Below are 23,453 nucleotides of genomic sequence, written 5' to 3' on the forward strand. Positions count from 1 at the left end.
TGATCTCAAGATTCGGTGTTTGGTTGGTGGTTAATGGATTTTGAATCGGGTAGGTTGATGGATGGTTTTGATTTTCTTCAGAAGTAACTTTAATGGCGTTAACGTTCTCGACAGGGATATTTCATGTTTTGTATGGACTTTGGTTGTTATTATTGTTTCGGTTTTGTTGGGTGATTGGGTTAACTTGGGTGTTTGAAGGTAAATTTCCTTGTGTTCTTTTGGACATAAGATTTGCTATCCTTCCCACGATTCCTTCAAGAGTTTGGATTGAAGCATGTTGATTGCGCATTTGTTGCTTAAGTAACTCATTCTCTTGCTTTAACAAGGCTTCATTGGCTTCCGATCTTTTCATGTAACTTTGCAACATATCTTTAATTGAAGGTTTCTTCTCGGGTTGTTGGTTTTGGAATTGATTTGGTGTTTTGTTCGTAATTGTGGGGTTAGTTTTGATTGTAAGATTGATTTTGGTTGTAAGCTTGATTGTACCCTTGGTTTTGTTGGTAGGGTTGTTATTGGTAATTTGTGTTTGGGTTGTAGTTGCTTCGGTTATTGTTGTTGAACCCTGGTGGTCTGTTGTTTTGGAAATTAAATGAAACTTGCTTTTAGTTTCCAAGGTAACTTTGGTAATTGTTGTAGTTGTTTTTGTTGTATGATGAACCACCTCTTTGGTACCCTTGATTGGTTGGAATATCACTAGGTGAAAGCTCACCTTTCCGAATGTAACCCGCAAAATTCGCTTGTTCTTCCGTCATCATAGGAATATTATCTTGATTAATCATGTTGACTTGAGGAACTTGTGGACAATCCCTTGTGAGATGAGGACCATCACACCTTTCACAACCTACTTGCATGGCAACAACGGTTTGTTGCAACTTCTTGATTTGTCTATCGAAGGTTTAGAATGGATTAGACAAAGATGCTAAGGTTACACCATCATGCTCTCCACTATCAACTTTGGATACACTTCTTCTAGGCATGTCCCTTGATGGTGAGTTCCACTCAAACGTATGAATGGACATGTCTTCTAGCAATTTTTCTGCCTCAATAGGAGTCTTATACATGAATACACCACCCGCAGATGAATCTAGTATAGCCCTTGTTTGATCGTTGATACCTCGGTAGAAAACATGTATTTGCTCTTTCTTGTTAAGACCATGTTGGGGACATGATCAAAGAAGCTTTTTTAACCTTTCCCAAGCTTCATAAAGAGTTTCTCCACCTTTTTGGCAAAAGGTGTTGATTTCCATTTTGAGACTTCTTTCCACTTATGTTGGTGGAAAGTACCGATGAATAAACTTATCCTTTAAGTCTTGGAAATTAGCTCAAACAATGTTTGGCAGCCCCAATAAGAGAAATGAAAAAGTACGGAGCTTGAACGCATCGTCACTAACATCTTTGTGCTTGTACAAATCACAAAGTTCATTAAAAGAATCGAGATGCTCAAAGGGGTGATCATCATGATGGGATTTAAGAAGTTTCAAAACAACATGTTCTTAAAGTTTATATAATCATAAAACCAATTTTAAGAGAGTTATAGCAAGCGAAAGCAAAATATTAAAATCATGTTTATATGTTTAGCCATTTTGTTTAATCCCATGTTAATATCAAGTCTTGAACATATGCTTACATTCAACAAGAAAGGAAGAAAGTTTATACCTCCTCAAGTTAATTGAGGGTTGATTTGATGAACAAGATGATGATGAAGATGATGGAAAAAAATAGTTCTAACTTGAAGCCTCAAGTGCGTAATACCCACAAGCCTTTTGTGCACCAACACCACCTTTATTTGGTTAGGATTTAAGACACATTATCAACTAGATTACCAAGAAAAAACTCCCTTCTTTCTCCTTGGTATGTCACAGCCAGCATCAAGAGGAGGAGAAAGAGAGAGTTTTCAAAAAATAAGTGTATTCCTTGAGTCAAATTGCATGGTTAAAAGGTTAAGTATGAACTTAAGGAAGTGTGTTGTATTAAAAGTAACAAAAACTTTGCATGTGTGTGTCCCCTTTGACCTCTCCAAAACCGGCCACCTTAAGGGGATATAAAAAAAATGTAATTTTTATAAAACTAGATATAACACACCATGAATTTGTTAACTTACTTGTATTTTATAAACCAATTTATAAAGTATAACACAACATAATTATTTAAACCTATAAATAATTAAATCCTTAATATATAAATTATCCAAATAATTTATCTCAGGTGATAATATTTTAGAAACCCGATTTTTTAAAGTCCAAGTATCGCGTATTTATTTAAACGATCCAATCGTTAAGATTAAATACGTGTAAGGTGTCAGTAAGCTTGTTATTGGGTATGGCCCGACTTGGATCAAAACATATTAGCCACATTATTTTAATATGTCTCTCGGGAATACGATTACCTTCAATCTTCCACTTGCACGAGAAATATAAGAAGTTAATGCAAGTGATGGATACCACCTAACGACCCTCCATCATCCCCAATATGTTATGACTTTGTGCCATTCAATAACATCATCCCTTTCGAGTTCCCATCTCGAATTTGAATAGGTGAATCTTTATATTATATCCTTTCATCCTAGATGTCATGTTAAATCCAAGAGACACAGAGTGATCACTCTCTTCTAGATTTAACTTTATCAGGCCTTAGACATCTGACTCTCAACGAATAAGAGGGACAAATTCCATCTTGACTACATACGTCCTAGATATATACTTTGTATTATACCTGAGCTCTTCCTTATGAACTACCATATTTTAGAATAGCGAAGGAAAGAATCAAGACACAATACTTGGTGAATATCTGAATCCAATATGTATCTCAGGTCAGAGGAAACAATGATATTCACCTTTACTCAAGATTACATGTGATCAACCACAAAGGCTCCATTCAGTAAGTCTTGAGAGCGGGTCTTCCAATATTTTTTTCCCACAAATATCTATGAACCTTGGTAGCAACCCTGCCCCACATTCAGCCTGTGAATCTATACCAATCGAAGTTCATAATAGTCTAAACCTCACACTTGTTCCCACAAATGTGATCGACTACGGAATTTAGAATAATAGCTTATTCATGGATAAAATATGCAAAATACGAACTTGACTCAAAATTAATAAATTAACACCATAATTATATTAATGAGTTTGAACAACTTCGTTCCGTTACAATGCTTAAAACAGATCATAACTAATCACTAGAATATCGAAGCCCTAAGGCACAAACTTGTCCTTGATGTTTTGTTCCACGTAATAGCTTCGTGAGTGGATGACACATCCGGTTATTTTGGTATCTACTTATCAAGCTAAGAGCGCATGACACATCCGGTCTAGTACATATCATTGCATATATGATTGACCTAATAGAAGACGCGCGTATGGAACATTCTTCATTCTCTTTTGTTCATCTTTCGTGGTAGGGCACTGAGATGAACTGAGAAGTGTCTCTCTTTGAATATGTACCAAACCTTTCTTAGAGTTCTCCATCTTGAACCTTTTCAAGACCTTTTCAATGTATGTACTTTGATTCAAACCTATCAATTTCTTGGATCTATCTGTGTAGATCCCAATCCCCAAAATGTATTGTGCTTCTCCAAGATCCTTAATGGAGAAGCAGCTACTTAGCCAAGTTTTAACACCTTGCATCATGGGAATATCATTTCCAAATAATAATATATCATTCACATAGAGTACAAGGAACATGACAGTGCTCCCACTAGCTTTCTTGTATACACAAGCTTCATCACCATTTGTAATGAAGCCAAATTTCTTGGCCTCCTCATTAAAATGATGATTCCACATTCTAGATGCTTGTTTCAATCCGTAGATTGAGTTCTTTAACTTGCATACTTTGTTAGGATGTTTTAGATCAACAAAACCTTCAGGCTGAACCATATAGACATCTTCCTCAAGATATCCATTTAGAAAAGCGGTTTTGACATCAATTTGCCATATCTCATAATCATAATGAGCAGCAATGGCAGTTAATATCTTGATAGACTTTAGCATTGCCACAGGTGAAAAGGTTTCATCATAATCAACCCCTTGAGTTTGAGTGAAACCTTTTGCTACAAGTCTAGCTTTGTTTGTATCTAAGTTTCCATGCATGTCAGTTTTCTTCTTGAAAAGCCATTTACAATCAACTAACTTGGAGCTAGCAGGTTGTACAACCAGTTCCCAAACTTGCTTGTCATACATGGATTTCATCTCAGCATTCATGGATTCTTGCCATTTATCTTTATCAATTCGTGATAAAGCATCTTGGTAGTTGGTTGGTTCATCCAAATCAACCACATAGCAACCATCCATGAGAAACCCATATCTTTCAGGAGGATTACTAATCCTACCAGATCTATGAATGTTTTGTATACTTTGATCACCCATGTGATCATGCTCAACATTTTCATGTTGAGTGCTCGTGTCAACCAATTATGTATCATCTACTTGATCTTGAACCTCTTCAAGATCTATCTTCCTTTCACTATTACCTTCCATTAGAAACTTAGTTTCAAGAAATTCCACCTTCCGAGCTACAAATACATTTTGCTCGGATGGATCATAGAAATAGTATCCCATATCATCCTTGGGATATCCTATGAAGATACACTTTGTGGATCGAGCATTCAACTTATTAGGGACATAACGCTTAGGATAAGCTTCACATCCCCATACTTTTAAGTATGATAGAGATGGCGGTTTTCCAAACCACATCTCATGAGGTGTTCGTTCCACTTTCTTGGTTGGGGCCATATTTAGAATACGAGCTGCGGAGCATAGACAGTAACCCCAAAATGATAGAGGTAATGAGCTTCTACCCATCATAGATCGAACCATATCCATTAGGGTTCAGTTCATCCTTTCGAATACTCCATTAAGTTGGGGTGTCCGGGTGGAGTAAGTTGCGAGATAATCCCACAACTTTTAAGATGATCCTAGAAAGCATTGCTGAGGTATTCACCTCCTCTATCGGTACGAAGTACCTTGATTGTTTTGTTGAGTTGATTTTGTACTTCATTTCGATATTCTTTGAATGCTTCAAAAGTTTCGTCCTTGTGTCTCAATAAGTAGACATATCCGAAACGACTGAAGTCATCAATGAAAGTAACGAAGTATCTTTCACCATTCCTAGTTGTAACATCCCGCCTTTTTCCGTTTACTTTCCGTTTATTTATTTAAAGTCCATTATATAGTTATAACATCTTCCGTTAATACGCGTTTTAAAATAATTCGTTTAGGTAATTCACCACCCGCTTCAAACTTGATGGACCAATGTTGTCATTTGACCAAACTGATGTTTGTTGTCATTTCAAAAGTTTCGTCCTTGTGTCTTAATAAGTAGACATTTCCTTTTTCCATTTTTCTTAATACTTTCAACATATTCTCTCAAACTCCAATTCAAAGATCCATCATCCTTTTTCAATCTATCAAGCAAACATCAAAACAAATTACATATTTGGAATCCTTGCATCTTCCTCTTCAATTCCATACCAATTTCATCAACTTTGGGTAACTTTCTAAAATCACTAGATTTCTTGTTTTGATGTTTTTAACTTATAAAAGTGTTAATTAGTATCTGTAGCTCAAGTCTAACATGAATATATGATTTATATGCTTGATCTTGTTATTTTGATGTAACTAGCTTAAACTTGAAATGAGTGTGTTTGATTTTAAGATTTGGTTGCTTAAATGTTGTTAGATGTTAAAAGTGCATGTATTAAATGTGTTACTAGCATCACTAGCTTCAATTTGATGTGTAGGTTGATTTAGAACACTTCATTAACATGATTATTGATTTTGTGATTTTGGGTTAGGGTTTGATAGAAATAAAATGGAATTTAAATGCATTGAATGCATTGCAAGGTTAATTGTAAGTGTTTATTAGTATTGTATGCATGATTACCTATGAAACGGCGTATTATATGTATGCATTTAATTCCCAAATCATAAATGAGCATTTATGAACTTAAAAGCATTAATGGTGGACATTTAATGAGCTTTCAATTGGATTTTGACTATTGTAAATGAAGTTTTTGATTGATGCAATGTGTTTAGTTGTGTTCCTCGTTAAATTACCTTTCCAACGATGTATGGTATGCGTTTTAGGTGTTTTCAGTTTGTTAGTTATGTTAAATGGAAGTTTGGTTCTAAACTTGAACGAATTCAGCAGACCAGCAGATCAGGAATCAGACCCAGGGTAATGTCGCGGCGCGACCATCCCCTGTCGCGGCACGGCATTTTCCGTGTTTCAGAATCTGTCCCACTTGGCACTTTTACGAAAAATGTTTGCTATGCTATGGACCTCCGATACACATGTAACTTGTTCCAACATGCTTATATATGATTAAAAACCTCAGAAAAATAGTTCGGGACCCGACCCGAATGTGTTGACTTTTTCGTTGACTTTGACCCGACTAAAGTTGACTTTTAATAAAACTTAACTAAATGTTTGTACAATAGTTCTAACATGCTTTTATACTTGTATCTTGCATGAAACTTGACAATTTAATTCACATGCTATATAATCGAGTCGTAATGAGCCATAGGACTAATTGAACATCTTTGACCAACCGTGTTTACCGTTATTGATACAACCTACTTGTTTAGTTCAAGACTAGCATCCGTTGTTACACACGTTTACTTGTGAAGTGCTTTTACACTCTTGCACTCAAGGTGAGATCATAGTCCCACCTTTACTCTTTTAAACTTACATTTGGGATGAGAAAACATAAACGTTTCATTTTACAAAGTGAACACAAGTACGAAAACAAACATTCTACATACGAGTTAGAACAAAATCCTCAATTTGATTATCATTAGTTACACTTGCCGGGTGTAAGCGAGAACTTATGTTGTATGGACATATGGGTTTGACAAACCCTCATTCGGAAGGTTCGCTACAGTCTACAGATGAAATATATTTTCGAGAAACAGTGCATGTTCTAACACTATTGTGATGGGGTTCTATGGATGGAAAGTTAAGCCTTGATAATCGGGTGCTCGTGATAACAAATTTTAGAATGGTTTACTATTATTTCAATGTTATAAATCTTGTGGTTCATTTGTACTTACTTACTTACTTAAACCTATGATTTCACCAACGTTTTTCGTTGACAAATTTTCTATGTTTTTCTCAGGTCCTTGAACGTTTTGTGATACATGCTTCCGCTCATTATTTTGATACTTGCATTGGATGTCGAGTATATATGCATACATGGAGCGTCTTTTGGCTACTTTTAAATTGTGTCGCATAGGTTTCATTTGTACTTATAACGTAACTTGTGGTTGAACTATCCTTGTAACCTTTGAAACAATCCTTACATTTGAAATGAATGCGACATATTTTTGGTCAAACGTTATTTTAAAGACTTATGACCACGTAATGGGGCCTAAGTAGACGGCGCTGTCAACGACGATTTTGTCGGGTCACTACACTAGTCATGGGCTTAAAGGGTCCACATACATCCAAATGTATTAATCCCAATAAGTCTTTAGCCCTTTCATAGGTCCCTTTGAAAGGTGCTTTAGTCATTTTGCCTTGTAAACAAGATTCACATACATCAAACAAATCTAGCTCACTTGATTTCAAAAGACCATTCTTTTGAAGTGTATGCATTTGACTCTTGTTTATGTGACCAAGGCGACAATGCCATAAGTAGGAATCACTCAAATCCCTTTTGAGTTTCTTGGTGTTTGCATGGAATATTGAGCTATTGTGTGATATGTCATCATTAATCAATTCATAAATACCATTCAAAGGCGAAGCCTTAAAATAGAACACATTATCTAAAGAAACATGGATATCATCATTAATAAAATTAAGATTAAAACCAAATTGTCTTAAACGGGATACAGAAATAATGTTTCGAGTCAAATCAGGTGCATACAAAGCATTTTTCAAAATAAGCTGCAAACTAGTTTGTAGCTTCAAAATAAAGTCTCCTTGAGCTTCTACGTGCACCTTTGCACCATTTCCCATGAAGAGACTCGATGTTCCCGCATCTTGTTTACTTCTTTTGAACCCCTGCAAAGAATTGCAAATATGAGTTCCACATCATGTATCTAATATCCATGTATTAGAAGAAGTAATACTAAGCTCAACGTATACCATATATACATTACCTGAGGTTTTCCCTGCATCCCTCTTTTCTTTCAGCTCCTTTAGGTAGATCGGGCAGTTGTGTTTCCAGTGACCCATTTCACCGCAACCAAAGCATGAATCTTCCTTGGGGTTTGCTTGTCCGGCAACCTTTTGCTTTTTGTTTTTGTTGGTTGGGGTAACCATCTTCCCCTTTCCCTTTCCCTTGCCCTTGCCATGGTAGGCGGGTCCTTTCCTCTTAGCCACCTTTGGCTTAGAAGTGGAATTGTTCTTAGACCCGCCTTCATTGATCATAAGTACGGGTGAAGCCCTTTTACCCATGTTTGATTCGGCCGTCCTAAGCATGGCATGCAATTCGCCAATGTTTTTATCCCAACCATTCATGTTGTAATTCAACACGAATGTGTCAAACCTTTTTGACAAAGAGTCGAGAATAAGGTGTAGTGACCCGAACTTTTCCATGTTTATATATATTAAATGAAATTGATATTTATATGATTAAGTGTTTCCAACATGTTAAGTAATCAAACTTGTTAAGACTTGATTAATTGAAATAGGTTTTATATAGACAAATGACTACCCAAGTTGACCGGTGATTCACGAACGTTAATATTTGTAAAAACTATATGATGACATATATATATATATATATATATATATATATATATATATATATATATATATATATATATATATATATATATAGTTAACATGATATTATGATAAGTAAATATATCATTAATTATATTAACAATGAACTACATATGTAAAAACAAGACTACTAACTTAATGATTTCGAAACGAGGCATATATGTAACGATTATCGTTGTAATGACATTTAATTGTATATATATCATATTAAGATATATTAATACATCATAATATCATGATAATGTAATAATTTAACATGTCATTTGATATAATAAACAATGGGTTAACAACACTTAACAGGATCGTTAACCTAAAGGCTTCAAAACAACACTTACATGTAACGACTAACGATGACTTAACGACTCAGTTAAAATGCATATACATGTAGTGTTTTAATATGTATTCATACACTTTTGAAAGTCTTCAAGACACTTATCAAAAAACTTCTACTTAACAAAAATGCTTACAATTACATCCTCGTTCTATTTCATCAACAATTCTACTCGTATGCACCCGTATTCGTACTCGTACAATACACAACTTTTAGATGTATGTACTATTGGTATATACATTCCAATGATCAGCTCTTATCAGCCCATGTGAGTCACCTAACACATGTGGGGACCATCATTTGACAACTAGCATGAAATATCTCATTCTTCAATTTTCTTCATCTAATTGATCTCTTTCAAGTTCTATCTTCAAGTTCTAAGTGTTCTTCATAAATTCTATAAGTTCTAGTTTCATAAAATCAAGAATACTTCCAAGTTTGCTAGCTTACTTCCAATCTTGTAAAGTGATCATCCAACCTCAAGAAATCTTTCTTATTTACAGTAAGATATCTTTCTAATACAAGGTAATACTCATATTCAAACTTTGATTCAATTTCTATAACTATAACAATCTTATTTCGAGTGGAAATCTTACTTGAACTTGTTTTCGTGTCATGATTCTGCTTCAAGAACTTTCAAGCCATCCAAGGATCCTTTGAAGCTAGATCTATTTTTCTCATTTCCAGTAGGTTTACCTACTAAATATAAGGTAGTAATGATGTTCATAACATCATTCAATTCATACATATAAAACTATCTTATTCAAAGATTTAAACTTGTAATCACTAGAACATAGTTTAGTTAATTCTAAACTTGTTCACAAATAAAGTTAACCTTCTAACTTGACTTTTAAAATCAACTAAAAACTTGTTCTATATCTATATGATATGCTAACTTAATGATTTAAAACCTGAAAACAAGAAAAACACCGTAAAACCGGACATACGCCGTCGTAGTAACACCGCGGGCTGTTTTGTGTTTGATAATTAAAAACTATGATAAACTTTGATTTAAAAGTTGTTCTTCTAGGAAAATGATTTTTCTTATGAACATGAAACTATATCCAAAAATCATGGTTAAACTCAAAGTGGAAGTATGTTTTTCAAAATGGTCATCAAGACGTCGTTCTTTCGAATGAAATGACTACCTCTTACAAAAACAACTTGTAACTTATATTTATGACTATAAACATATACTTTTTCTGTTTATATTCATAAAATAGAGTTCAATATGAAACCATAGCAATTTGATTCACTTAAAACGGATTTAAAACGAAGAAGTTATGGGTAAAACAAGATTGGATATTTTTTGATTGTTGTAGCTATGGGAAATATTGTAACAATTCTATACAAATCATATCCTAGCTAACTTATATTGTATTATACATGTATTCTAATATATTATGTAATCTTGGGATACCATAGATACGTATGCAAATATTTTGACATATCATATCGACCCATGCATATATATTATTTGGAACAACCATAGACACTCTATATGCAGTAATGTTGGAGTTAGCTATACAGGGTTGAGGTTGATTCCAAAAATATATATGCTTTGAGTTGTGATCTAGCCTGAGACGTGTATACATTGGGTCGTGGATTGATCCAAGGTAATATATATCGATTTATTTCTGTACATCTAACTATGGACAACTAGTTGTAGGTTATTAACGAGGACAGCTGACTTAATAAGCTTAAAACATTAAAACGTATTAAAAAATGGTGTAAATATATTTTGAACATACTTTGATATATATGTACATATTTGTTATAGGTTCGTGAATCGACCAGTGGCCAAGTCTTACTTCCCGACGAAGTAAAAATCTGTGAAAGTGAGTTATAGTCCCACTTTTAAAATCTAATAGTTTGGGATGAGAATACATGCAACTTTATAAACGTTTACGAAATAGACAAAAGTAAATGAAACTACATTATATGGGTGAATGATCGAAGCCGAATATGCCCCTTTTTAGCTTGGTAGCCTAAGAATTTGGGAACAGACCCCCAAATTGACGCGAATCCTAAAGATAGATCTATCGGGCCCAACAAGCCTCATTCTGGAATTTGAAATGCTTTAGTACTTTGAAATTATCATGTCCGATGGGTGTCCTGGAATGATGGGGATATTCTATATGCATCTTGTTAATGTCGGTTACCAGGTGTTCACCATATGAATGATTTTTATCTCTATGTATGTGATGTATTGAAATATGAAATCTTGTGGTCTATTATTATGATTTGATAATATATAGGTTAAACCTATAACTCACCAACATTTTTGTTAACGTTTTAAGCATGTTTATTCTCAGGTGATTATTAAGAGCTTCCGCTGTTGCATACTAAAATAAGGACAAGATTTGGAGTCCATGCTTGTATGATATTGTGAAAAAAAACTGAATTCAAGAAACTTATTTTTGATGTAATATATTCTTATTGTAAACCATTATGTAATGATCGTGTGTAAACAGTATATTTTAGATTATCATTATTTGATAATCTACGTAATGCTTTTTAAACCTTTATCGATAAAATAAAGGTTATGCTTGTTTTAAAAATGAATGCAGTCTTTGAAAAACGTCTCATATAGAGGTCAAAACCTCGCGACGAAATCAATTAATATGGAACGTTTATAATAAATATGAACGGGACATTTCATAAGGTCCGTGGCTAATTCATTAGACACGTTACAGTTTAGGCGGTGCAATCGATCAATTAGGCTTTTCATCTTAAGGACATAAGATGAAATGGATTAGGAGTCGTCCATACGACATGCATGAAGCGCTCAAAATGTTTCAAAGCGCTCAACACGAGCTTGTTGAAGGAACATCTCCTTCAATTGCGTGATCATGTCATATGCACTATGATGCTCGAAGTCCTTTTGGAGTTCGGGGATCATGGTCCCAAGCATAAGGCAAGAAACTTGCACTGAATCGGCGCAACATTTCTCCCAATATGCCATACTTTCGGCATCATCCTCTTCGGGTTGGTCAAGAATGGGGTCTTCTAACACATACACTTTATCCTCAAGTTTGAGGACAATCCTAATATTGCGGTACCAATCCATAAAGTTTGTATGGTTGAGTTTTTCCTTTTCGAGGATGGACCTTAATGATAGGTTATTAAAGTTGATTGGTGCGTTTGGAATGTTGTTGTTATTGGCGGCCATCTACAAAATTTAACAAAGTTTGTTTAAGTATCAATTTTAATTTAATAATCAATACCCTTTTAAATCCAATTGATATATATTAAATTTTAGAATCCAACGGTAAACCAAATTTTGGTTAGGTGACCTTTATCCCGTTATTTGATTTAGCTAGGTAGTCATTATATGACAATTGCAATCCTTTTGCAACTTCTAAGTTATGGGATCATGCAATCTTTTTCATGGCATATTTATCCCATCAACGCCTATTTGTTCCTCATGCTTCGGTGACCTTAAGTTCATGATTCCCAAATTAAGTCGTCCTACTTGTATAGACGTGTAAATTTAACATACAAGTGGTTAGGTGACCTTTATCCCACAAGCGTGCAAAATTTACCTTAATCATATTAGTTTACTCATAACGGTTAGGTGACCTTTATCCCATCATGAGTTCCCTAATATGTCTAAGTGTCACACAAAAGGATGGCGTTTAACTTGTTTGCCTTGTTTATAAAAGGGATTTTAAGTTTTCATTATTTCTAGTTTAAGAAAACTTTTATACCATACACCAACATGCATTTAGTGTATGGTACTTATGAAAATACATTTTTCATGTCATGTAATAAAGCCAATTTCATTACTTTGATATAAACCATTTTATATGTGTAATCCTTTTCTTGTTCTTAATAACCATTTATTAATGTCCTTTTGCCATTTTAATTTAACCATTTAGATTGTCGTTTTGCTTGTTGTTAACTTGTGTGATTAACTTGTAGCATACAAACATACAATCCACAATCAAACAATAAACAACCATGCATGCAAAACAAATATGTTCACAATCAAGCCAATTTGGTAGACATTTGTTTAGCCAAAAACAAATGTCACCGGTCAATGGGTCAAAACACAAAGTAGGAGATTTTACATCTCCCACTAAATCTTGCATCCAAATGCTTCTTCTTGTGTTCTTCCAAGTCATCATCTTGTATCTTCATCTTGTTACAAAATATATCTTAATACATTTTGTCTAAAAAATGAAATACAACCTAATCTATTTTACATACCAAATATAAAATAAATTACATAACCAAAATTAATATAACAAACCAAATGAATATATATTATTACAAATCAAATTGAATGTTTAATAAATCAACCAAACAAACATCCATTCAAACACAAGGTGTTGGCTATGATTGTGAACATCAATATATCAACAAATATGAACCAAATGGCAAGTCCCAAACCCTTTTGGAAACTGATGTTATGCGAGGTGTATATAAAATAGTTATTAATTTTAGCAGAAAACACTATTAAATACGATACAATTTTACACAAGATATTTATTTATTTATAGAATGGATATACTTAAACCTTGCTACAACACTTATAGGCAGTGTACCTAATCGTACAGTAGTGTAGTTTTTAGTAAGTCCGGTTCGTTCCACAGGGAAATCTTTAAACAAAGCGTAACGCTATATTAGTTTACTTTTATAAAAATACAAACATATATATAAGTAATATTATTATTATAAAGGGGGTTTTTACCGTTTAATGACCGGTTTGTCGATTTTAAAACTTTTAGTTGCAGTTAAAACCTAATGTAAAATATTAAATAAATAAAAGACTTAAATTAAAACTTAAAGTAAATAACGATAATGAAATTGCGAATAATAAAAGTGTGATAAACTTGCGATAATTAAAAAGTACGATAATTAAAAGTGCGATTAAATAACAATAAATAAAAGTGCGATAATTAGAAGTGCAATTAAATATAAAATAAAGGAAATTAAATATGAAATAAAAGAATTATGCTTATTTAAACTTCCGTAATCATGATGTTTGACGTGTTGATTTTAGTTTTATGCCCATGGGTTAATTGTCCTTTGTCCTGGATTATTTAATATGTCCGTCTGGTTTTTGTTCATAACAGTCCATCAGTCATAAATATAAAGTGCGAGTGTCCTCATCAAATTATTCTTATACCCGAAGTTAAATATTCCAACTAATTGGGGATTCGAATTATAACAAGGTTTTAATACTTTGTTTAATGAATACACCAGGTTATCGACTGTGTGTAAACCAAGGTTTTACTACTTTGTTAACAATTACACCAATTACCCTTGAATGTAATTTCACCCCTGTTTTAATTGTTCTAGTGGCTATTAATCCATTCCCGTGTCCGGTTAAATGAACGATTATTCGTACATATAAATACCCCGCCCATCGTGTCCGATTGAGTGTATATGGTAATTTATAAGGACGCCCAATTGTAAATCTTTATATTAACATTAACAAACTATCATTTAGTTAAACAAATATAAAGCCCATTAATAGCCCATAGTCTAATTTCCACAAGTGTCTTTCTTTTGTCCAAACCCCATTTATGGTACAAAGCCCAATTACCCAATTTTAGTAATTAGCCCAACATCATGATTACTTCGTTTTAAATAAGCATAATAATAACTTAGCTACGAGACATTAATATAAAAAGGTTGAACATAACTTACAATGATTAAAAATAGCGTAGCGTTACACGGACAGAATTTCGACTTACACCTTTACAACATTCGCTAACATACCCTTATTATTAGAATTATAATTAAAATTAAAATTAAAATATAAATTATATATATATATTTTACGTATATATGAGAGAAGAGAGAAAATAGATTATATTTTGCGATCAGAATTCGGTTGGCTTTATAGGGATTTTTGAAAATTTGGGGCTCCGCGACTCGCGGCATATTTTGCCTTCAAACTCCGCGAGTCGCGGAGTTTGAGATTCCAGCTCACACTTTGGAGTCTTTCTCTGCCGACGGTTTATTTATAAATATAATATATATATAATTAATATAATTAATTATATATTATATTATATTTATATACATAGTTAACTTGTAATTTTTAGTCCGTTGCGTCGAGCGTTAAGAGTTGACTCTGGTCCCGGTTCCGGATTTTCGAACGTCCTTGCGTACAATTTTATATTTTGTACTTTGCGTTTTGAATCTTGTACTCTTGTAATTTCGAGACATTTCTTATCAATAATTGGAACCTTTTTGATTGTCTTTTGTACTTTTGAGCTTTTTGGTCGTTTGCGTCTTCAATTCGTCGAATCTGTCTTTTGTCTTCACCTTTTATTATTTAAACGAATATCACTTGTAAATAGAACAATTGCAACTAAAAGCTTGTCTTTCTTGAGGAATAATGCTATGAAATATATGTTCGTTTTTAGCATTATCAAATATTCCCACACTTGAGCGTTGCTTGTCCTCAAGCAATATCGTCTTGAAATACTAGAATCACTTCTTTATTCTTCACACTTTGTATATCAGTGATTTCTATACGGCGGTATAAACAATGGTAGTAACGATATGGTTTACAGTCCCACATGACTATAAAAATTTAGATCCATTAAGGAAATTGGATCTTTATGAAAACATTTGATCTTTTGAAAATTAAATCTAGTTTTTACCCTAGATAAGTTTTCCGGAATAACCCTTTACCGGTGTTTGCAAAATATTTTTGTGGGTTTGGTGGGTTTCAGATTTGAAAATTTTAGCTCAAAACTTGCGGTTTTGTGTCACCCACTTGCTAACCTTGTATTAGGAAAGCAACACGTCCAGTTTACTTGTTCCGTATATTACCTTTCGGCAAACTACCTTCCGGTTGTAAAGGAAAGCGTTGAACAAGCAACTGTTAAGGCAATATCCCGTGACATGCTTTTGATTATGGTCTATAACGTGTCGGACGCAATTACTATCCTTGGTAGGAGCAATAGTAAAGCTCACCCTTATAATTTTTCGGTCTGGCACAAGGTCCTGTCTTTGACCACTATGCAACCACCGTTCTTACGGTTGACACCCGATTTAGTTCAGGTGACCTAATGAATTCCAGGTGAATTCCTAGGATTTTACGTTCAATGGTAATGAACGCATTGAAAATGGGTTTTCAGAAAACAAATCGGTTTGTATTTTTGATCAAAATATTTTCTCGTTCAAGCTCGAGTTTAGATATCATTGAATTCCATGAGTTTGTAATTCTCAATCTTTAAAGTCAATCTCAAGGATTGAGTAATATCAGGCTTAAAAGCTGATTTTTAATCTTTAAGGAGATTATCCTTTCTGGGGATCTGATTCATTAGTCTTATCCAGCTAATTTGCATGGTGCCCCCCCCATTGTACGAGATAAATCCTTCTCATGGTTAGGATAAATCTGACCATTTGGCGACCCTGTTTAATGCTGAGGTCCGTGGATTTCCTGCTGATTTTAGTGATGACTTTTCTAGATTTTTCGTCAACCTACAGCTGGTCTGGACGACAACTTCATGACCTAAATCAAGAAGCGCGTGTCTTTTTCGGAAGACTTTACTTCCTTTTAATGATGGAATTAATTCATCGTGTAGATCCATCTCTTCTTTTCTTTTATCGGGTAAAACAGTTTAGTTTAGTCCAAAGCAAAAGTATTTTCAGTTATTTGTTACAGATATATGTGACATATGTTTAAAATAACTTGGTAAATTTTCCCACACTTGGCTTTTTATTTTTCTTTTTATCGTCCTCTATTCCATTTTAAATGAATTTTGACATTTTAGTTTGTTTCTTAATTTATGTCCTTTCCGAGGTAACAATAATTTCGGTGTTAAAACCTAGTTTTATCGTTCATAAATATGTATAAACATGATTTTGAATTCATTTAATTGAAAATTTTGAGAAATTTTACTAGAATTGGGTAGTCAGTATATAAGACTAGAGCTGTTCTTTTTTATCAGAGAGCACTAGATTCTAATACAACTACTGCTTTACTAGTATTTTTAATGGTAACCAAGTGTATAAAGTAAAAAATTTTTAAAATCCGAAATAATTTAACCCCTTCCCACACTTAAGATCTTGCAATGCCCTCATTTGCAAGAAATCAGTAACAATTTAAATTATTGAGGGTGATTAGTGTGAAAATGATTAAATTTTACCAAAGTTTCCAAATATATTGGCGTTTGTTTGCTGAATGATAAATGGTGCACATCATTTGTTCATTCCGTCTTGTTGTTATTTCACATATATTTTGCATCTTGTCGTCAAAATTAGTTGCTTTTGCTGAACTTAATGCCAGTCTTTGAAAATGCGTTGTTTTACCCTGTTGTGTACATAAGATAAACTTGCAAACATATATACATATTTTTGAAGTTTGGTATATTACCCCACGTTCAAAAATTATTAAAATCTAAGAATAAAAGTTAGATAATTATAAAAATGATTACAATATTAACAAAAGTATTAAACGTATCAATAATTACAAATTACAAAATAAAAAATAAAAAAAATAATAAGTAAACTAAGGATGATATTGGTACCAATAGGGGTTCCAGGCATAACCATAGGTGCTATAGAATGCTTCGGCAGGGTCATACGTAGGATATGGTAGCTGCATCTCTATAGACCAAGGAGGGAAGATGGGTTTCGGTGTAGGAATATAGTTTCTACCTATATGTTGGCAATGAGCTATGATCTGGTTCTGAAGAACTTGCCAATCTTCAAATGCTCTCTGTCTAGCATTTTCGTATTCCTGAGAAGCTATAAACCTATGCATTTCTTGCATCTCATTCCCCCCTCCTACATTACCTTGCTGCTGGTTTCTCTCCACCTGTGGATGTCTACCATGGTATCGTACTGCGGCGTTATTTCGCCTCTTCAAAACTTTCGCACCATGGTATACATTTAAACCTATAGTATCGCGGGGTTCCGGCTCTTCTACTAATAATCCCCCCCGACTTATATCCACACCGAGATATTTACCAATCAAAGTAATAAAAATACCACCTCCTATTATGCTATGTGGTCGCATCCCCCGAACCATAGCTGATAAATAATAACCCACACAATATGGTATACTTACAGCGCTTTGTGGGTCTCGAATACACATATGGTAAAACAAATCCTGTTCATTTACTTTTTCTTTGTTCTTACCCCTTTGTGTAATCGAATTAGCTAAAAACCTATGTATCACTCTTAATTCGGCTCTATCTATATCCAAATAAGAGTAATTTCCCCCTTTGAAACGGTGATGGCTTGTCATTTGACTCCACACACCGTGTGTATCAAAATTCTCATCTATCTTTCTACCGTTTAGTATCAATCCTCTACAATCGGGAGACGCTAACTCCTCAGGCGTATATATACGTAAAGCCTGAGCCATGTCCAGTAAAGACATGTGGCGCATCGAACCGCCTAACAAAAATCTAATAAAAGAACGATCGGTTAAACTAGCTACCCGATCATTCAACTCTATACTACATAACAATTCTTCACACCATACTTTATATACAGGTCTACGTATGGTGAATAAATGTACCCAGTCATTAAAAGAAGAATTACCATACCTCTGTACAAGTAATTCCCTAATTGGCCCGGCCAATTCTACAGCTTCTAAGGGTCCCCATTCTATGACCCTTGGTACCTCAACAACCTTAGAATGAAGAGTATGCAAACCCCGTTGATATTTTGGATAATCTATCCAAAGTCTGTCAAATCTCAGGTTCGGGTGCAACTCTTCCAAGTGCATATCAGAAAAGGTCATGACTGGATGAGGTATATCCTGCTTGTAGTAGTTATCCACCTCCTGTTGTTCTAAATTCTCAGCAGGAGCATTGCGGGCTTGGGATGAAGATTCACCCCTTTCATTCTGCAAAACACATCAAACACAATTTTTGTGCATCCAAATATGCATTAGTGTCAGCAAAATCATCAATCAAAATAATTACAATGACATTATCAATTTATATCAAACTTAAGCTCATTTTCACATTTTTATCAAATCTACACTTTTTCAAATAAGCATATACGAAAATGTTCGCCAAGTTCATAAGCATTCAACTCAAATAACATGTCAAAATAATCATTACTAGCAATTAAACAAGTCTCAAATGGCATTATCTTTCAAAAATCAAGTTCATGAATTTTAGACTTGAAAAAGTCCACTTTAATTCTCAAAATCATGTTTAGGCTCAAAGTTTGGATCATTTAACTACCTAAACATGTTACACTACTTAATTTAGCAACAATTCATGACAAAAATCGGCCATAACCTGTTTATATCAAAAAGCCCCAAATTTGCTCAAGAACACAAACCCTAGATTATTCAAAATTTGAAGTTTAAGGCTTCTAATCATGTTAAACAGCATCAATCTAGGTTATACAAGCATAATACATAAACAATTTAAGTCTAATTACACTAAAAAGCATCAAAATCAATTTGGGGAAAAAATAGCTCAAGAACACCAAATTTCGGATTAAATGGTGTTTAGGTGTAGAAATTTACCGTTTTTCTTGAGTAATTCTTAGATAGCATCCTTCTCAACATGATTTTAGCAAAAAATTTGGTGATTAACGGTTGAAAATTGGGATTTTTGTGGTGTTTTTGGGTGTATTTTCGGAGCTATTTTCGCAGCAGTTTTTTGAGTTTTGGGTTGGGGACTGAAACAGGTCGTTCAGCTCTTTTTATTTTTTTTCTGTAATCCGGCCCCTCCGCGAGTCGCGGCGAAATGCACTTCAAATTCCGCGACTCGCGGAGTTTGTTTTTTTTTTTTTTATTTTTTTATAATCATTAACTTTTGAAAACAATTAAGAAATTAATTTTAAAATTTTGTTTCCTTTATTATTTAGGACGAGGTCGTTTCGGATCGATGTCCTAGTCCGTCCTTCGACAAAATTTTAAAATTTGTCTTTTTGTAGCGATTGTTTTAAAAGCTAAGATTTTTGGGTTTTTTCAATGTTTTTGGCATACTTTAATTCAATAAGATTAAAAATAATGATAATAAAAGTTCTCGTCCCTCCCTCGGGTAAAGCAATTTCGGTTCAAAGACCTAGTCTTCAACTTACGATGAATTTTAAAAATCATATTCTTAACTTAATGAGATAAAGTAAATTTTTGTTTTTAAATTCACACAACTTAAATATAAAATTCAAAATTAATATTAAAAATTCACACTAAACTTAAAATTTAAAATGCATAAAATTAAGAATTTATATTTTAAAAATTAAAAGTTCACACCAAACTTAATTTAAAAAATCAAATAATTATAATTTTAAAAATATTGTTTTTACAAAGTTTACAATATTAATTTAAGATTTAAATATTAATTTTAAAAACATGGTAAAAATAAATTTAAAAATCTTTTTATCTTTTTATCCCACTTTAATCAATCAAATATTATCAAAAATATGCGCCCCTCTTTTCGGTAAAGTAATTTCGGTTCCAAGACCTAATTTAACTCATGACGAATTTTTGAAATATTTTGGGTTGATTGTTTAAAGATATTTATACCTTAGGAATAAACGTTAAATTTCGCAGTGATGTAATAAATTTTTGAATGATATCAATAATTTCGGTCGCCAAACCTAATTTTATTCAATACCAATTTAATACTTTTTAGCGAACAAATTAGCGTTTATTATCAAAAGGTTAAAAATAAAAATAAAAATAAAAACTGTACAGACATACCTGTGAAATAGATTTCTTAGTTATATGATCTATCCCATTCATAAGATAGTCGGTTTAATTGATTTTCCATGGCTACATAGGCGTAACCTCGAGCATTCAGTGTCTTTTCTTCTAAACATATGAACGGTCCGTCTCTGCATAAAGTAACAAATTCGGTATTTGAATAGGTTTGATTATTTGAACATTTACCTCCATGTGACCATTTTCCGCATTTGTGACATCGTTCTAGGTGTCGTGCTCTTCTTTTCGCTGCGGATTTTGATTTTCCTTTACCAAATTGTAACTTATTATCTTCGCATCTGGATTCTTTTCTAACTCCGTCCATTCTTTCTCTGATTACTGATACTATTTCACTCGGGAGTATGTCATTATTACGTTTAGTGATCAAAGCATGTAGCATTAGACCATGGTTTAGTTCACAGGCAGTCTTCATTTTGTATAAACCTAAAAAAAATAAAAATTCAGAATGGGGGGAGAAGACTAGTTCTTTAGGGTCTGCTAGGGAAAGACCATTTGTAGTGACCCGAACTTTTTCATGTTTATATATATTAATTGAGATTGATATTTACATGATTAAATGTTTCCAACATGTTAAGCAATCAAACTTGTTAAGACTTGATTAATTGAAATATGTTTCATATAGACAATTGACCACCCAAGTTGATCGGTGATTCACGAACGTTAAAACTTGTAAAAACTATATGATGACATATATATGGATATATATATAGTTAACATGATACTATGATAAAAAACATATCATAAAGTATATTAACAATGAACTACATATGTAAAAACAAGACTACTAACTTAATGATTTTTAAACGAGACATATATGTAACGATTATCGTTGTAAAGACATTTAATGTATATATATCATATTAAGAGATATTCATACATGATAATATCATGATAATATAATAATTTAAAATCTCATTTGATATTATAAACATTGGGTTAACAACATTTAACAAGATCGTTAACCTAAAGGTTTCAAAACAACACTTACATGTAACGACTAACGATGACTTAACGACTCAGTTAAAATGTATATACATGTAGTGTTTTAATATGTATTTATACACTTTTGAAAGACTTCAATACACTTATCAAAATACTTCTACTTAACAAAAATGCTTACAATTACATCCTCGTTCAGTTTCATCAACAATTCTACTCGTATGCACCCGTATTCGTACTCGTACAATACACAGCTTTTAGATGTATGTACTATTGGTATATACACTCCAATGATCAGCTCTTAGCAGCCCATGTGAGTCACCTAACACATGTGGGAACCATCATTTGGCAACTAGCATGAAATATCTCATAAAATTACAAAAATATGAGTAATCATTCATGACTTATTTACATGAAAACAAAATTACATATCCTTTATATCTAATCCATACACCAACGACCAAAAACACCTAAAAACACTTTCATTCTTCAATTTTCTTCATCTAATTGATCTCTCTCAAGTTCTATCTTCAAGTTCTAAGTGTTCTTCATAAATTCCAAAAGTTCTAGTTTCATAAAATCAAGAATACTTTCAAGTTTGCTAGCTCACTTCCAATCTTGTAAGGTGATCATCCAACCTCAAGAAATCTTTGTTTCTTACAGTAGGTTATCATTCTAATACAAGGTAATAATCATATTCAAACTTTGGTTCAATTTCTATAACTATAACAATCTTATTTCAAGTGATGATCTTACTTGAACTTGTTTTCGTGTCATGATTCTGCTTCAAGAACTTCGAGCCATCCAAGGATCCATTGAAGCTAGATCCATTTTTCTATTTTCCAGTAGGTTTATCCAAGGAAATTAAGGTAGTAATGATGTTCATAACATCATTCGATTCATACATATAAAGCTATCTTATTCGAAGGTTTAAACTTGTAATCACTAGAACATAGTTTAGTTAATTCTAAACTTGTTCGCAAACAAAAGTTAATCCTTCTAACTTGACTTTTAAAATCAACTAAATACATGTTCTATATCTATATTATATGCTAACTTAATGATTTAAAACCTGGAAACACGAAAAACACCGTAAAACCGGATTTACGCCGTCGTAGTAACACCGCGGGCTGTTTTGGGTTAGTTAATTAAAAACTATGATAAACTTTGATTTAAAAGTTGTTATTCTGAGAAAATGATTTTTATTATGAACATGAAACTATATCCAAAAATTATGGTTAAACTCAAAGTGGAAGTATGTTTTCTAAAATGGTCATCTAGACGTCGTTCTTTCGACTGAAATGACTACCTTTACAAAAACGACTTGTAACTTATTTTTACGACTATAAACCTATACTTTTTCTGTTTAGATTCATAAAATAGAGTTCAATATGAAACCATAGCAATTTGATTCACTCAAAACGGATTTAAAATGAAGAAGTTATGGGTAAAACAAGATTGGATAATTTTTCTCATTTTAGCTACGTGAAAATTGGTAACAAATCTATTCCAACCATAACTTAATCAACTTGTATTGTATATTATGTAATCTTGAGATACCATAGACACGTATACAATGTTTCGACCTATCATGTCGACACATCTATATATATTTCGGAACAACCATAGACACTCTATATGTGAATGTTGGAGTTAGCTATACAGGGTTGAGGTTGATTCCAAAATATATATAGTTTGAGTTGTGATCAATACTGAGATATGTATACACTGGGTCGTGGATTGATTCAAGATAATATTTATCGATTTATTTCTGTACATCTAACTGTGGAC

The 23,453-nt window shown here is 33.1% G+C and overlaps 1 non-coding gene across 1 annotated transcript; it reads left to right on the forward strand.

The window, feature by feature from the left end:
- Positions 1–1,149: 1,149 nt before the first annotated feature.
- Positions 1,150–1,256, forward strand: LOC139878875 (small nucleolar RNA R71). The gene has a single exon (XR_011769735.1). It is a non-coding gene; the product is annotated as a small nucleolar RNA R71 (small nucleolar RNA).
- Positions 1,257–23,453: the final 22,197 nt, after the last annotated feature.

Source organism: Rutidosis leptorrhynchoides, chromosome 11 (genome assembly GCF_046630445.1).
Source record: "Rutidosis leptorrhynchoides isolate AG116_Rl617_1_P2 chromosome 11, CSIRO_AGI_Rlap_v1, whole genome shotgun sequence".
In the NCBI taxonomy this organism is placed as follows: Eukaryota; Viridiplantae; Streptophyta; class Magnoliopsida; order Asterales; family Asteraceae; genus Rutidosis; species Rutidosis leptorrhynchoides.